Here is a 16,529-nt window from a genome sequence, read left to right as displayed (position 1 = left end):
CTCAGAGGAGTTTGTTTTGGAATGGGAAACTAGACATTGATTCCTTATCAGATTCTAGATCTGGAGGCATTATTTTCTTTTGGCAAAGTAACAATTTTTCTGTACCTCTGATGACTGATATTTTAATACATTTAGCAATCCTAGCAGATAGAACGCCTTCTAAAACATTACTGTGCTAAATACTTCAAGAGGGTCTTGTGATCTCACTTCTCAGTTGGCTAATCAGCAGGGACCACAAGAAGAAAATGAGCAGGTATTGCCAAGTCTTACCTCCTGCTCAAAGTATACAGACACATGTAGAGGTTCAGGACAGGAAGAAGCTCAAGCTAGTGTCTTCATCCCTAAATAGAGAGCTGTCGATTGTTATCGGTGCGTATGTTGGGTGGACTATTGCAGAATTCCACACGCTCATGGGACTGTACCTAAGCAGCAATATTAGTATTAAGATAAGGAGGAGAGAATGAGGAGCAACATTAATGAAATGAAATTTCTCTCTTTGACTGTTAAATGTTATGGTGAAGTGTGACGTGCCTGGGAATGAAATACATGCTCTTATTGACTAAGTTTGTGCACCTATGAAACACATGATATCAGCTTCACACTGTAATTGGAGTCAAGCAACACACTCAAAATGCTGGAGGAACTCAGCAGGCCAGGCAGCATCTATGGTAAAGAGCACAATCGGCGTTTCAGGCCGAGACCCTTCAGCAGGACAATTGGAGACAATGAACCACTCTGCTTTGTTGATAGACCAAACTAAAAGAAGTCAACTTGTAAAGAACGTAGTGGTAGAGTTTAATGGGCTTAATCAAGAGGTTATTCTGCAGTCTGGTCTCTGGCCTGATTTATTCTTTAAAGTGATTGTGGACATAAGATGGATCATAGTTCAAGTTTAATTATCATTCAGCCATACGTGTGAATACAGACAAATGAAACAGTGTTCCTATGGAACCAAGGTGCAAAACACAATACTCATAATCATACACAGCACATATTGTTCTGATAGAGGAAAAACATACAGTCACAAAAATAAATAGCCCAAGTTCCTGAGTGTCATGGCCTGTAGATTGATGGTTCATGGGATGTTGTCCGGGATCCATGTTTTGGCAAGACCAAGCATGTAACATTCCTCAATACATGCCAGTGTAGCCACAGATGAACACAAACCAGCTTGTCTTCCACTGACCGAACACTGGAGAGCAGCACGAATGGGAGGTGATGCACCATCAATAACTCCCTCTGAGACGGGAAGAAGGAACAAGCAGTGGTTGACCACCATACTACATCCTGGAGACAGAGAGGCCGGGCTCAGACCTCAATCGCCTTTATACCGGGGTCTGTGGGAGGAGCCAGAGGAGCAGTCAGCAGGGGGCGTGTCCAGACAGGTATATGTAGTTCACCACATTCACCCCCCCCCCCCCCTTTGTTTTAAAAGAGAGTCCCCATGTGGTGAAGTTTCTTACAAGTATATTTACAGGTTAAGTCTATCAGGTGGTCGAATCTGTCACTGCGGTCTATGTAGCACCGGCTGTGATTGCACAGGTGCCGGTGGTGATTGCGCCGGAGACGGTGGTTGTGCTGGTTCCGGCCTAACTGGAGGTGTCAGCCCACTAGGCGTCAGTGATCCCTCACGTGTGTGCAAGGCACCTGGTATATACGCATATGAGACGCCCGGTATAGGAGTGTCGTGAGCAGTCTGTGTAGGGCTTGGTGTGCGCGGTGTCACCTCGGGTACAGGGTTCATAGTTACCGTGGAGTGTTCGGGGTAGTGGTCTGCTGCTCCTGCGGGCGCCAGGTCACGGACGGAGTCCATGTCCTCCCGCCCATCAGGTAAGACCACGTAGGCATACTGGGGGTTCGCATGTAGAAGGTGAACCCTCTCGACCAGCGGGGAGTATTTATTGCTCCTCACATGTTTCTGGAGCAGCACTGGCCCTGGGGATGTCAGCCAAGCTGGTAGGGTGGTCCCAGTGCCAGACTTCCTGGGAAAAGAGAATAGGCACTCATGAGGGGTGGCATTGGTGGATGTACATAACAGGGAGCGGATAGAGTGGAGTGCCTCAGGGAGGACCTCCTGCCATCGAGAGACTGGCAACCCTTTTGACTTACGGGCTAAAAGTGTGGCTTTCCACACTGTGGCATTCTCCCTCTCCACCTGTCCATTTCCCCGGGGATTATAACTCGTGGTCCGACTGGTAGCAATGCCCCTAGCTAGCAGGTACCGGCGCAACTCGTCACTCATAAAGGAGAACCCGCTATCACTGTGGATATAGCAGGGATACCCGAACAGAGTGAAGAGCTGGCGCAGGGCTTTTATGACGGACGTGGCAGTGGTGTCGGGGCAGGGGATGGCAAAGGGGAACCGCGAGTACTGGTCGATAATGTTGAGAAAGTAGACATTGCGGTCGGTGGAGGGAAGGGGGCCCTTAAAGTCAACACAGTCGCTCAAAGGGGCGGGTGGCCTTGATAAGTTGTACCTTTTCAGGACGGTAGAAGTGTGGTTTGCACTCAGTGCAGACTTGGCAGTCCCTGGTCATCATCCTGATGTCCTCCAGGGATTACGGCAGGTTCCGGGCTTTCACGAAATGGTAAAATCGAGTGACTCCCGGATGGCAAAGATGTGCATGGAGGGCGTATACCTGGTCGAGCTGTGCGCTAGCACACGTTCCCCAGGATAGGGCATCAGGGGGCTCATTGAGCCTTCCAGGCCAGTACAGGATGTCATAGTTGTAGGTGGAGAGTTCTATTCTCCACCGCAAAATCTTATCATTTTTGATTTTGCCCCATTGTTGGTTGCTGAACATGAACGCAACCGAGCGCTGGTCGGTCAGCAAGGTGAACCTTTTGCCGGCGAGATAGTGCCTCCAGTGCCTAATAGCTTCCACTATGGCCTGGGCTTCTTTCTCCACCGCGGAGTGTCAAATTTCAGAGCCTTGAAGGGTATAAGAGAAGAATGCTACTGGCCTGCCTGCCTGATTGAGGGTAGCAGCAAGCACGAAATCAGAGGCGTCACTCTCTACTTGGAAGGGAATGGTCTCGTCCACTGCATGCATCATTGCTTAGGCAATGTCCCCTTTAATGCGGCTGAAGGCTGCGCAGGCCTCAGCAGAGAGGGGAAAAGTGGTAGACTTGACTGGAGGCGGGCCTTGTCTGCGTAATGGGGGACCCACTGGGCATAATAGGAAAAGAAGCCCAGGCACCGTCTGAGGGCTTTGAGAGTGGTGGGAAGAGGGAGTTCTAACAGGGGGCGCATATGGTCGGGATCAGGGCCAATGACCCTGTTTTCCACAACATACCCAAGGATAGCGAGTCGGGTGGTTCCGAACACACACTTGTCCCTATTACAAGTAAGGTTCAGGGCTTCGGCCACTTGGAAAAATCGTTGGAGGTTGGCATTGTGATCCGGCCAGTTGTGACCACAGATGGTGATGTTATCCAGATAGGGAAATGTGGCCTTCAGTTGGCACTGGTCCACCATCCGGTCCATTTCCCTCTGGAAGACAGAGACACCATTTGTGACACCAAATGGGACGCGCAGGAAGTGATAGAGCCTGCCGCCCGCCTCGCAGGCGGTGTAGGGGCAGTCCTCTGGGCGGATGGGGAACTGGTGATAAGCAGATTTCAAATCTGTTGTCGAGTACACCTTGTACTGAGCTATCTGGTTGACCATATCCGTGATGCGGGGTAGGGGGTACGTGTCAAGCTGCGTAAACCGATTGATGGTTTGACTATAGTCCACCACCATCCTATTTTTCTGCCCAGTCCGAACAACAACCACCTGCAACCTCCAAGGGCTAGTGCTTGGCTCAATGATCCTCTCCCCAAGCAGCCGCTGCACCTCTGACTGAATGAAGGCCCTGTCCCCCGCAGTGTACCTCCTGCTTTTAGTTGCTACAGGTTTACAGTCGAGGGTCAGGTTGGCGAACAGCGGTGGGGGAGGGATCTTGAGGGTGGAGAGGCTACAAGTGGTGTCGGTAGCACAGCTGTCGGCATGGTGCTGGGTGCGATGTGTGGATCGGTGTGTGTGTGTGGTCAGTAGCAGGGTATATGGCGAAGTCCCACCAAACTGAGGATTCCTGACAGTGAGTGGTGGGAGGGGCCCATCATATGCCATAGTCACACTTTTGAGGTGCCTCTGGAAGTCCAGCCCCAATAGCACAGGTGCGCACAGTTGAGGCATGACCAGTAGCGCAAAGTTCCAATATTCTGTGCCCTGCACCACCAATGTCACTACACAACCCACCCAGATGTCTGTGGAATACGACCCAGAAGCCATGGTGACCCTCTGGCTTACCAGTCGTGTCACGAGTCCGCAGCGTTGCACTGTGTCCGGGTCAATAAAACTCTCAGTGCTGCCTGTGTCAAAGAGGCAGCTAGTCCTGTGCCCCTTCACCAGGTTGTCCACCATTGACCTTGCAAGCTGGTGTGGGGCGCTTTGGTTGAGGGTTATGTTGGCCAGAGTTGAACTGCCGTCTTGGTGCCCGGTAAGCACCAGTGGGTAGGGGGCGGGGCATGCTGATGCCGACAAAGATGGCCGCCCACATCCGGGCATGCAAGATGGCGGCCCCCATGCCTCACACGCAGCGCTGCCCGACCCCTCTCGTGGTTTAGACTTACAGACCTTGGCGAAATGGCCCTTCTTCCTGCAGCTGGAGCAGGTCGCTTCTCGGGCCGGGCAGCGTTTTCGGGGGTGCTTTTCAAGTCCGCAGAAGTAACACTGCGCAGGCTTTCGACTGGCCACAGCTGTGGTCGGGTTCGGGGAGTTCGTGGAATCGCGACTGGCGGGGTCTGAGGCGTCCACGGGACCGGCAGGGGATCGCGTGGCTGGACAGCGTCAGCATTGTGCAGAGCAGCCTCCAGCGTGTCGGCCATCTCGATCGCCCATCTCGATCGCCGAGCGTAAGGTAAGATCGGCATTTTCCAGCAGCCGTTGACGCACATACACTGACCTGATTCCTGTAACAAAGGCGTCTCGTACCGCATGCTGTTCCGCCGTGAGAGTTTGCAGTCACAAGTTCGGACGAGTGTCTGTAGGGCTCAGAGAAACTGGGCGCTCAATTCTCCAGGCTGCTGTCGTCATGTAGTTAAGCGATGTCTTGCGTAGATGGTGTTTACCGGCTACAGGTACTGTCTTTTGAGGGCGTCCAGTGCCCCTTTGTAGGTCAGCAAGCCTCTAATAAGTGAGTAAACTTTCGGGGTGACCCTCGAGAGGAGAATTCAGTGCATAACAGCGGGTTCAGTTGCACTAACCTCCTCCAAGTATGATTGGAAGCATGCAAGCCAGAGTTCAAAGGCAAGAGCTGCTTCAGGGTCTTGAGGGTCCAAATCCAATCTTTCCGGACGTAAATCGCTTTCCATGTTTTAAAACTTCCAGTCAATAAAATTGATGCACCATCAATAACTCTCTCTGAGACGTAAAGGCGAGATATCGGCTTTTATTGACTGGAAGAAGGAACCAGCAGTGAGTGACCACCATACTACATCCTGGAGACAGAGAGGCTGGTCTCAGACCTCAGTCGCCTTTATACCGGGGTCTGTGGGAGGAGCCACGGTCAGTGGGCGGGGCCACAGGAGCAGTCAGCAGGGGGTGTGTCCAGACAGGTGTATGTAGTTCATCACTGGAGGGACCATCCCCCAGCCCTGCACGGACTCCAGCACTTCTGGCATCTCCACCCCTTGGCAGCTGCAACAGGCCTTTTGCATGTAACAACCAAGGCCACTCAACTCCCCCGCCGTCAGTCTTGCCAATGAACCAGTGAACTAACTTATGGTATTCTACATCAACAATGTTCAGCAGGATCTTACGATCACAGGAAAAATGTCCAAGGCAATCACTTGCACCGTATTTGGACCACCGCTCTACACCGCCTCTGACGCCTTCCTCCTTGGGTACAGCAGGCAGCAATGCAATGCACAACATATCCAGCTCTACCGACATCAAGCAACTCGCTAGCGGGACAGATCTGCAGCACTCCATATTCAGAATATCCAGCGGTGTCAAGCAATCACAAAAAACATGCAAAAGACAACCAAATATGCCTTGGTTTAGATCCGGAGAGGCCACTGCAACAGGGCACATCACCATCTTACCAGAAGAATAAATGAGGTGACTTTACTCTGCTTCCTAGATTTCCTCAGTATTTGATTGTGAAACCATGTGATATCTTCCACAACAATTCAATAATCCTATCAAAGAAAGTATTTTCTATTGTTAGCATAGGTTATGAACTGGATATTAGCTAGCTAAAAAAATATATATTCCATGCATCTACATATAGGAATGGCTGAGAAATGTTCAGTTCTCATGAATGAAGATCCATCGAATATTTTTGCACATGCAGCACAGAATAGCACATTAGCTGATCAAATAATGTTGAGTTTATTTTAAACCAAGTACATATAAGGAGAAACTATGAGATCATATTAACAGTTTCCAAATAGCAAGAACTCAGTTTATGCAACAGCTTTAGAGTACATCGTGAGTTTGCTGTTCCTGTAAAAAGACTGTTGTGTAATGGTGTGTTTAAAAAAAGCAGTTTACCACCTGTCTAAGATTTTGTAGTTCTTCACAAGCTTTGAAGCAAATCCTAGTTCTTAAATTCTTTGACTGCTTGTCTGGATTTCCTTCATTATTTTCAAATATTGAGGTTCATAATTCTGAATGATCCAGGGCTGAATGAATTAAAACAATGTAAAACAGTGTAATCAATGTCATCTGCTGTTACCTGTGTTCCAATGTTCAAATGCAGAACTGATACATTGCATTGTTCCACCATTAGCTCCTTCAAGATGGCATCTTCTTGCCTGCCTTACCTTTGAAACCTGTTGAATAGTTTGACATTTTTATATTGCTCATAAACTAGACTCATTGCGGAATGTTGTCACATTTTCATGTCCAAAGAATGTTGTAACAGTGTTATGTTAATTACTGCTAAATAAAATTCTTAGTCTCTGGAAAAAATAATGATTACAAATGTATAGTTTCTTTCCTTCAATATTAAATTATTTATTAGGTTTTCCTTCGCCTCTTTCTTATTCTAGTGTTTCCACAACTCTTCGTATTTCTATTTCTGTCCCTAATGTAGCATTGGGCTCAAGCATTCTAATCTATTGCACAATTTATTTCTCAATCCTTCAATCTGATTGGATCAAGAAGTATTCAATTGTTTTCGGTGTTCGTCATTACTTTGCCAAGAAAATAAATTAAAAGCCTAATTTTCTAAGCCAAGGTAACTTAGGTCATTGACATCAGTGTTTCAAACAGTATACTGTATTGGAGATCGGGCTTTTGTCAAATTTTGAGTATTTTCTCCACTAACAAAAAAGCAAACAAAATGAATGTTATGAATGTCTCTATTGACCAGAAGAATAACAGGACAACAAGCATGAGTACTATGGCTGCTGGAGCGGGCCAGAAACTTATTTACTTTTTAAATGTCTTTACACGTGGTGAATGACTTGCTTCTTGTTTTCTCAAAGCCTCATCATCAGTAGCAAGGCACAAACTAGGAATCTGAGCCACTGTACAGGTCCAACAATATGTAATAAGCTCCTTGTTTAGTATCCTGTCCAAAACTCTCAAGGTTTAATACCTTCATTGTGTTCTGGTATACAATGTCCACAAATACTCTACAGTTACTCAGTAAGGCTTCTCCACAACACCACCTCAGCCTTTAACACAAAGAGAAGGAGGACCATCACCTGCAGGTTCCCCTCTACGTCACTTTCCCTTCATTGCTCCATTGAAGGGCAGTTACAGAGGGGCAATGAACACTGGCCATTCTAGTGACATTGTCATTGCCAGAATTAATTTTTTTTTAAAACAGTAATGTATACTGATTTTTAAAAAATCAGTCATCTTGTCAGCAAAATGCTAACAGTGAAGAAGTTTCAAAAACAGATTATGTAGATTAGTCATCTACTTATGGGGAAGATGGGAAAAAGGATGAAAGAGTACAGAGAAAATTTATAAGAATGTTGCTAGGTCTGGAGTACCTGAGTTAAAAGCAAAGATTGAATAGGTTAGGACTGTATTCCTTGGAACATAGAAGATTGAGAGGAGGTTTGATAAGAATTATCCAAAATTATGAGAGATATAGATAGGGTAAATGAAAGAAGCTTTTTCCACAGAGTTTGAGTGGGACTACAACCAGAGGTCGTGGGTTAAGGGTGAAAGGTGAAAAGTTTAAGGGGAACATGAGGGGAAACTTCTCCACTCAGAGGGTCGTGAGAATGAGGAATGTGTTTCATGCACGAGCAGAGCGTGCGAGCTCAGTTTCAACGTTTAAGAGAAGTTTGGATAGGCTCACAGATAGTAGAGTCATGGAGGGCGATGGCCCCAGTGCAGGTTGATGGGAGTAGGCAGTTGAAATTGTTTGGCATGGACAAGATGGGCCGAAGTGCCTCTTTATGTACTTTACTATGACTCTAAATAAAACCAATCATAGATCACTCCATGGGAAATAATAAGTCATTCTTATTCTGACCTGCAGTGGTTGTCTCACAATAGATTTTGGATATCTTTCTACAGTGTAAGAATTTGGGAGGGAAAAAAAAGCAGAAAATCCAAAAGTGTGTTTACCAGGTTGTTAAAATTTTTCTACCATATTTGTGGGCGCCTTTGGTAGAACTGACGCCTCACTGTTCCAGCTACACACATTCAGTCATGATCTCTGGTACTGCCTGTGTGAGGTTTGAACATTCCCCCTTTGACCACGTGCGTTTCATCCAGGTGCTGAAAATTCCTCCCAACATCCCAAAGGCACGCAGATTGGTAGGTTAAGTGGCCACAGTAAATATTTCCTAGCACGTGGGTTGAAATTGGGGTGGGTTCAGGAGGAGGGTGGAGATGATGGAAATGTGAGGAGAATTAAATAATGGAATTAGTGTAGGATTAATGTAAATGGTCGCCTGTTGGTTGGTACTGCCATGACGGGCCAAAGGGCTTGTTCTGGTGCTTTATGACCCCATGAGTCTATTTAGGGCGACATAGTGATGCAGCCAGTAGAGCCACTACCTCATGGTGCCAGGGAACTGAGTCCATTGGATGCAATGTGGTTTGCATGTTCTCCTTGTAACCACAAGTGTTTCCTCTTGTGCTCCGCTCTCTCCCACATGCCAGGGACACGCAAGTCAGTAGGTTAATTGACCAGTGTAAATTGCCTCTGGTACATTGGTGAGTGGTAGAATGTGAGGGCAGTTGAGGTGATAGTGGGAAGAATAGAAAGTGGGATTAATTTAAGATTAGTGTAGATGGATGGCGATGGTCGGCACTGATTCTGTGGCCAAAGAGCCAGTTTTCATCTTGCATCTCTCTCTGTAAACATCTATCCGTCTTCACGTTTGCTTCCAGTGGCTTACCGGATTTTTTGAGATTGCATTGCTTCTATTTTAGGTTATAAGCGAGCTGAGGTTACTGCAGCTTCACACTCTTTGACAACATTAATATCAGTGGGGGGCATCATACAAGGACATGCTTGACAGATTGGTAGCCATTTCCATTATTTTGATGTATCACAATCCTCCTAGTAGGTAGGTTTGAGTTGGAAAAGTTTGAAATTTCCCTGTTGTTCTTATTTTAAGGAATTGGCTGATTATGCAGTTGCATGACCAAGTAATCAGGAATATTTGCTTGGATTGGGTTGTGAGTTGATTTAACTTTCATCTGGGACGTTAAATATAAAATGTTGGCTAAATGGGGATGTTTATAAGCTTGTAATCTAATTTCAGGATTCGGATGTTGAAAACTCTGATAGTAAATCCTGAGCATTAGATTACTGCTGTTTCAGTGATCTGATGTCTATTTCACATGCTCACCATGTGCGATTTCCAGGCTTTTCTTTCAGGTTCAGAGCCCTGCTGACAGCAGTTGTTCTAGTAGAATTATGACACAAGATGCTGGAAATAAACTGCAGTCTTGTCGGCAGTTGTAAGGCAGACGCATCCGAATCCAAATCATTAACCCTTCCTTTCTCTTTCTAGATGCGTAGTAAGCACTAATGGCACTTCGCTTTAGTTTTAGATTCCCCCCCCCCCATTTGTAATCTTTGCTACATGTGCTCTGTTTGTGCCGCCAAAACATTATTTTCCATGATGTATGCATGTATGATACTTGCACTGAATGATTGCTACATTGTGGCTGCAGGTCTCACTAGATGTGATTTGCAGTTTCTTTGCAGAAATTGTTAAAGTAGGTGTACATTACAAAATTGGCAATATTTGCCATCAGTCCCTTGTCCCTCGAAATGAATAAAAAACAGATGGTTACACAAAGCCAAAAGGTCCAGAATAAATCCCTTTACTATTCTAAATTCACAGAAGTCTTAAGCCCATTTTAATGAGAAAACTTCAATCATCTGTTAAACCAACATACAATCTTGAAGATTCTGTGAGCGCAATTGGTTCCACCACCACTCCCTCAGCATCCTGCTACTGTTAAGTTTGCATGTAGGCCTCACACACCAAATGCTGGAGGAACTCAGGTAGCAATATATAGAAAAAAAAGTACAGTCGATCGTTTGGGCCAGAACCCTTCAGCCGGAAACGTTAACTGTACTTTCTTCCATGGGTGTTGCCTGGCCTGGGAGTTCCTCCAGCATTTTGTGTGTGTTGCTTGGATTTCCAGCATCTGCAGATTTTCTCTTGTTTGCATGTACGCCTGTTTTCTTAAACCCGTCATAAGATTAAATTTTGGGCCTTCAACAGTGGAGCACAAATCTCATATGGATAAATGGGAATTTAAATTGTGTAAATTAATTAAACAAAAATTAATCTAAAATAAAATGTTGGCATTCTTGATGTACTGACAGAATTGTCATCTAAACCCATCAAGTTCACCAGTGTCTCTGTGGGGAAGGAAAGTTGCTTGTCCCATATTTGCTGTCTGTCTTAGATCTTCTGTCCTTATTTGGCTCTTAAATGTAATTACAAGCTCACAACGATATGATTGGGTGTCGACAGTGGGGCCTGTTCTGCATCATATCTCTAAATAGATAAATCAATCAATCTGCCCTCTGATTTGCTTTATTTACTTTGAAAATTTTATATGATGTTGCAGACGTATTTGTCAAGCAGCATAGATGCTGGGAATCTGAAATAGAAACAGAAACGGCTGGGAACATACAGCAAATTAGGCAGTATCTTTGGCTAAAGAATCACTAGTGTTTCAGGACGCTGACCTACTGAGTGTTTCCTGTATTTCCTGTTATAATTACAAAATGAAAATAAAGGCTAGCACAAAGCAAAATTGTCATCCGCGAAGCCTATTGCATCGGGCAATAGAGTTGGGCCTTTTGCAAGTTTTCAAGAATGGACATTAAAAGCTACCTTTGACAGTGATGCTTGTCTCTGTGCAAATACAGTCGGCCTTCCTTATCCGTGGGGGATTGGTTCCAAGACCCCCCCCCCATGGATACCAAAATTCGCAGATGCTCGTCTCTTATATAATCTCTCTCAGTGCGGTGGTCTTTAGGACCCAGCAGATCGCCGGACTTTATTTAACATGTTCAGTGAGGTGGACATTTAGGACCTGGTGGTGCAGCTCTGAATCCGCGGTGTTCACAAAAATAATCACGATCACGATTGAAAATAAGGTGGACGTAATAAAGCAATCGGAAAGAGGTGAAAAGCCATCGGTCATTGGAAAAGCATTAGGCTACAGTTGGTCAACGATCGGAACAATTTTAATGGAGCATGAGAAAGGCCCTGCCCCAATGAAAGCTACAATTATTACTAAGCAACGCAGTGGTTTAATTATTGAAATACATATGTTTCTTAAATGTTTTATATACATAGGTAAACTATGTACTACATACTAAGAAAAACCTTTGACTAACTGATGCTAAGAAATACCGGATGTACCTTTTCCAACTTCAAATCCGACTTAAAGAAGGACTCAGGAACAGAACTCGTTCATAACCCGGGGACTGCCTGTACTTTTAAATCATCTCCAGATTACTTATAATACCTAATACAATGTAAATGCTATGTAAATAGTTATACTGTATTGTTTAGGGAACAATGACAAGAACAAATAGTCTGTACATGCTCAGAGCGCTGGAGAGATAACTTTAGGGCTTTCCCAATCCGCGGTTGGTTGAATCCGCGCAGGTGGAACCCGCGGATAAGGAAGGCTGACTGTACAAGCCTTTTTTTAGAAACCAAAAGACATTCCAGCGAATCATTTCTTTTCTAGATTCCTGAGCAATCCCATAAATCATATTCCCTCATTCCTTGCTCTCCTGCATCTCTTCAGTTTATTTCCTCTCATACATGCCCAAGAGCTCCTGTTTAACTCTTTTGCCAATAACCTACACTAAGCGATAATCTGCAGGAGCCAATTAACTCTGCAGTGTGAGAGGAAACCAAAGCACAGAGAGGAATCCCATATGGTTAGAGAAGGAATGTGCAAATTCGGCATAGACAATTGCTGAGGTCAGGATCACACCGAGGCCCCTGAAGCAATGAATCAGTAGAAACAAACTGCTCTGCCATACACAGGAAAAACAATCTGAGGTTACAGTGAGTGCAGTTTATGGATATGACTGATTGTGTTGCATTCTTCTTAGAGTATCAGTCTTGTAAAATCTGTATTTGGCATATTATTTCCCATACTTGAACAATACCGTACAACTGTAATATTAGTTTGTGGGGTTATTGTAGGCTTTCACAAACTCTTTTGAACGTTCAAAGCTGTTTCAAGAGTAACATGAAATGAGCAACACTCTGGCTGAAAATTGAAATCTTCCTCCTGGAGTATCTATTTGCTAAAATGAAGAGATCAACATGAAGTGGCATATATTAATTGCTATTGTCATTCCGTTCATTTTGCTCATGGCTGTTGTATGCTGCCAATGTACAGTATATTATGGAACATGCTTCCAAATAGTTTCTTTTTGAAAGATTATGTACTAAAATTAATGTCAAAGCTACTAAATTACTTCCAAATAAAGGTTGAATCAGTTTTTTAAATCTTACTTTCTTTTAGATCTATGTTATGGTATTGGTAAATTGCTTTATTGCTTAGTTTAAGTGGTTCCAGATTGAAATGTGGCTGCTTTAATTGGTACAGACTTTATCTCATTTCATATTATACACCCCTACTTCCCTCTGCTACTGTATTTTGTTTTTCTTCACACATGTCCAACTAGCATTAGCCTAGTAAATCAACATTGTATAATATCTCAACCATTAATGCCTTTTCCACAGTGGCTCACCCAAAAGATGTCAGTGCTGAATATAAGTGTTTTATAACTCACCATACCTAATTAATAAGGACATCTCTGAAGAATGATGTGAGCAGTCATTGCAAGGAATATATGCTAAAGTCACATATGGCACATAAAGTGACATATTGCAGGTAAAGGCAGAGTGGATTTAATGCCTACTAATCTTCCGGACATCCCTTCCTTAAGCTTATGCCTCTTCAGTCATTTGATAAATGACAGGGACTTCCTCAAGTCCAATCTGCATCTTTGTTTTGCTTTGCATTTTCCATGAAATAGCCATGACAGACTCAGATGACTGATTAATGACTTAACAAACACATTTTATTTGAAAGCAAAAAACTGAAGTAATATTCATTTGAAATTATTTTTTGCTTTAAGATGAACTTGTGCCTGCACATGTTGTAAATTCGGAACTTCTGTTTAATTTTCCTCGGCATTAATAAATTTAACAAACTTGTAGTGGCCTAAATAATATGGCTAGACAGTGTGACAGTGTGACGGACTCTTTAGAAGTACAGCAGACAATGCTAATTTCTGCTAATAGGTAGTGTGCATGTGGTGACTTTGCTGAGAAAATTATCAAAACTTTAAAGATAAAAATATGGAAAAAGTTGATGTATTAGACAAGATAACAATTTAGCAGAGTGAATGTTATAGAAAATGCAGAAGTTTAATAGGCAAAATTAAAAAAAAAATATCTTTTTAGTTCTTGGTTGTCTTAGCTAAAGGTTTTCGTTCTGGAGGAATGAGAAAATTGTTTCTTCTGCCAAGAGACACAGGAAAGAGAAGAATGTGCCCAAAAGTAATGGCTTTACATGATATCATACACTAGCTGTTATGATCCATAGCGCAGAACTATGTTTTGTTTCATTACCGGGGTAGAGAGTGCACCAAGGGTAAAATCACTAGCCACATTAAATGTGATCCATATAGATGGTTCTCAGTTGTTCTCAGCTCTGCAATAGAAGTATTTGTTTTTCTGTTACTGACACTTGGCTGTCGTTCAAACAACAAAGCATTTGTTCATTTGGAAAGTAGACACTTCAGTGGTTAAAAACTGATGAATAAATGAGATTACACTAATGAGATTTAACAAATGTGTTTGAAAACTTGTGTTGCATTTTAAACTGTGACAATACTGGATATTTTGGCACATAAAACATGTTAATTTTCCTTTTGCTGGTGGTCCGTGAAAATAAAAAAGGAGAAGTGTAACTATTTCTATATTGAAATATTTTTGTGGATATTATAATGGAAAGGTATTTGAATAACTAGTCATAGAGAAGTACATCACAGAAAGAGATCCTTTGGCCCATCTAGGGAGAGTGGTTTCTGAGGGGGTGAGGGGAGGTGACAGGACATGGGAATTCCCCTTTGTTTCCTTGCAGAACAACCCAAAGTAAGCTATTAGCCTGTATGACTTTGGTTTATCTATTGATCACTCCAAATTAACTATTTTTATTGATGCACTGTAGAAAGCATCCTGTCTGGATGCATAAAGCTCAGTGCAGCATCTGCTCTGCACATGACCACAATAAACTGCAGGAACTGCAGAAAGCTGCAAGCACAGCTCAGCACATACACACAAATCAGCCGCCCCACCACAGGCTCTTGCTGCCTCAGTGAACCAGCCAGCATAATCAAAGCTTTCCTACGCCCCTCTTTCTCCCCGTCCTCTCTTCTCCCTGTTCCATTGGGCAGAGGATACAAAAGCCTGAAAGTCTGTACAACCAGGCTCAAGGACAACTTCTGCCCCACTGTTATAAGACCAATGACTGGTTCTCTAGTATCATAGCATGGATATTTGACTCTCATTATCCAGCCCATTATGATCTTGCACCTTATTTTTTATCTGCACTTGCCCTTTCTCTGTAGCTTTAAACACTTTATTCTGCATTCTGTTATTGTTTTCCCTCAATGCACTGTGTAAAAATTTGATCTGTGTGAACAGTAAGCAAATTAAGCTTTCCACTGGATCTCAGTCCACATGACAATAAGAAAGCAATTTTTCCATATTCCTCTTTCTTCTTTCCTTGAAGCAGGGATCAAAGGTGGCTAGATTCTGTTGTATTTGTATTCTGCTGATGAAGGCGATATGGGATCCAGAGACTTGACGTAAGTAGGGTGGGTGATGGTTGATGGAACGGGTGGGTGGTTTGGAGCCCTTGTGCTCTGATGACAAATTTCACTGAGCTCTTGAGATCAAGTGTGTATAAAGGTACTCAGTACCATCCCAAATTCTCCTTCTCCATTTCTGAGCAGTCATAGGCAAAAGATCTCCATGCGTCAACAACATTAATGAAGGCCGAGTAAAAATGATCAGGATACACCCTGAGATGTTAAGTTCCCTAAGCTGGTGTAGGAAGTAAAATCTTTGCTGGGCTTTCCTAGTTATGAGCATAACGTGCTTGTCCCACTTCAATATATTGGTAATGTAGTCCCCATAGGTTTGAATGGCTTGACCACAGTCACAGCTGCAAGATGGCCTACCTCTCTTTGATAGCTAGTAACATCATTATTAGCAATGAGACTAACTACAGTCGTGTCATTCGTGAACTTTAGGATTTGAATGAATTTGTCTGTGGAGGTACAGTCATTTGTATAAAGTGAGAACATGAGGGGTGAAAGAACACAGCCCTAGGGAGAGCCTGTGCTTATAGACATTGGATCAGACAGGTAGGAGCCCAGCCGTACATACCACTTCCTACCTTTTTATTATGAAAGTTGGTAATAGAATATAAAATAATTTGGGTTATCTTGAGATCATAGAGGCAGGCAGTTTCTAAAGTGCAAGCCTTTCTCAGGCATTCATAATTTCCAATTCAGCTATGAATCAATATAAAAATCACCACATTTCTTTGTTCTGGATGTCTTGTTGCATCCTGTCATCTGTGACAATGTTTGAGATTGCAGAGGTATGAATGTGTTTGCAAAAACAAGCAAATTTCACTCTTTCATCTCATTTCAAAAATCATTCTCAGTTTCAGCATTTTTTTAGCTCATTTATATTCCGAGATTGTGCGCTGCAGTCACACTTGGGTTTTCCAGAGTTAGATGCGCCTGAGTATATTTCAAAACAATGTATGCTTTGGTTATTAATATATCAATGGTAAAATAGGAATTATTATTCTCAAGTCTTAACTTCATTCTCACTGACCGTAGGGAACCGCAGGCCCACGACAGCTCCAGCTGGGGACGGAGTATTCAATGCACAATAATGGTGGAATTAAGAGTTGAAGCAGGCTTCATTGTGGAGAGCATGAAAAGCCATCTAGTGTACAGGTTTAGCAATTACCTTTACGT

At 43.6% G+C, this 16,529-nt stretch overlaps 1 protein-coding gene and 1 long non-coding RNA gene across 8 annotated transcripts in view; one reads left to right on the top strand and one right to left on the bottom strand.

The window, feature by feature from the left end:
• LOC132380129 (rho GTPase-activating protein 44-like) overlaps positions 1-16,529 on the top strand; it is a 281,829-nt gene that overhangs the window by 129,138 nt on the left and 136,162 nt on the right. The window lies entirely within an intron of this gene.
• LOC132380131 (uncharacterized) lies at positions 6,107-16,409 on the bottom strand. The gene is made up of 3 exons (XR_009507649.1): positions 16,384-16,409; positions 6,726-6,822; positions 6,107-6,186 (listed from the first exon to the last, which is right to left on the bottom strand). It is a non-coding gene; the product is annotated as an uncharacterized LOC132380131 (long non-coding RNA).

The sequence above is a fragment of the Hypanus sabinus genome, chromosome 23, assembly GCF_030144855.1.
Source record: "Hypanus sabinus isolate sHypSab1 chromosome 23, sHypSab1.hap1, whole genome shotgun sequence".
Classification (NCBI taxonomy): domain Eukaryota; kingdom Metazoa; phylum Chordata; class Chondrichthyes; order Myliobatiformes; family Dasyatidae; genus Hypanus; species Hypanus sabinus.
Note: the sequence above shows the minus strand (reverse complement) of the source record. Positions and strands in the feature narration are given on the sequence as shown.